Genomic DNA, 1,589 nt, shown 5'->3' with positions numbered 1-1,589 from the left:
AAAATTCCATTTCATGAAAACTGGGAAGATAAGCCAAAGTTAAGCAAAGATATTTGAAAATATAAGAATGATACAATCTATCATGTAGAATTATTGATGTTTATTCACTTTTGAGAGAGAGAGAGCATGAGTGGGGAATGGGCAGAGGGAGAGGAAAGACAAGTGACTAATAGACTTGTTAGGCTCATATATAATTTGAAGAGTATAAATTAAAACTACAGTAAGAAATAAGTCATATCTCTCACATTAACTAAAAATTAAAAAGCCCTGGAAATACCAAATTTCAGGAGAAGGTGGAGCAATGAGATCAATGCTGAAAGTAAATATTGGAACACATTTTACAACTCTGTAATTTATTTATTTTGTTTTTTTCTAAAGTTTTTATTTATTTTTGAGAGAAAGAGAGAGAGACAGCGTGAGTAGGGAAGGGTCAGAGAGAGAGGGAGACACAGAATCTGAAGCAGGCTCCAGGCTCTGAGCTGGCGGTCAGCAAAAGCCCGACATGGGGCTCGAACCCACGATCCGTGAGGTCATGACCTGAGCCGAAGTCGGATGTTCAACTGACTGAGCCACCCAGGCACACCTATAACTCTGTAATTTAACTTCTAGGTATATAAACTCAGGGGAAAAAACTGGAGTATACATGTAAGGAAGTGGTTTTAGCAACATCACTTATATCAGTATAAAGAAGTGGAAGCGATGTAAATGTCTATCAACATAGAGAACAGATTAAAAATTTTATATTATAATGGAATATTCTAATTAGTAAAAATAAATTAGGATTATGTGTATCAGCAAGGCTAAATATTAAGCACTCCCATCCAAATACTCTTTTTTTAAGTTTTTATTTTAATTCCAAGTGTTATATTACTTTCAAATGTCCAGTATAATGATTCCTCAACTCCGTACATCATCCTGTACTCATCACCAGTGCAGTGCTTACTCCTCATCACTATTTAACCCATACCCCACTCCCCTGCCCTCTGGTAACTATCAGTTCTCTATAACTGAGAGTCTGTTTCTTGATTTCTCTCCCTCTCTATTTTTCCTTTTGCTAGTTTGTGTTGTTTCCTAAATTCCACATTTGAGTGAACTCATATAGTATTTGTCTTTTTCTGACTGATTTCACTTGGCATATACTCTTTAGCTCCATCTATGTTGTGAAGGTCCTATCCAAATACTCTTAAGTCATAGGATAAGATACCCAGCATGACATTATTTTAGTGCATTTTGAAGAATGAAAGCTATATATTATTTCGAAATACACACACACACACACACACACACTCACACACACACATATATATATAGCAAAATTATAAAGATTGCACGTGAGTGAAAAATACCAAAATTATGGTCATGATTACCTCTGTGAAAGAGGGAGGATTCCTTTGGGGAAGGGTACACTGAGATCTCCAACTATGTTTTTTAATTTTTTTGTTTAGTTACATTCCTCTCTATATCTTCTCACATATTTGAAATATTTTTTAAAAATATGTGTAAAATTTTTCTTTATTTTTAACATTTATTAATTTTTGAGAGACAGAGAGAGACAGCGTGAGCAGGGGAGGATCAGGGAGAGGGAGACA

This window comes from Suricata suricatta, chromosome 5, assembly GCF_006229205.1.
Source record: "Suricata suricatta isolate VVHF042 chromosome 5, meerkat_22Aug2017_6uvM2_HiC, whole genome shotgun sequence".
In the NCBI taxonomy this organism is placed as follows: domain Eukaryota; kingdom Metazoa; phylum Chordata; class Mammalia; order Carnivora; family Herpestidae; genus Suricata; species Suricata suricatta.
This window is presented reverse-complemented; position numbering follows the sequence as displayed.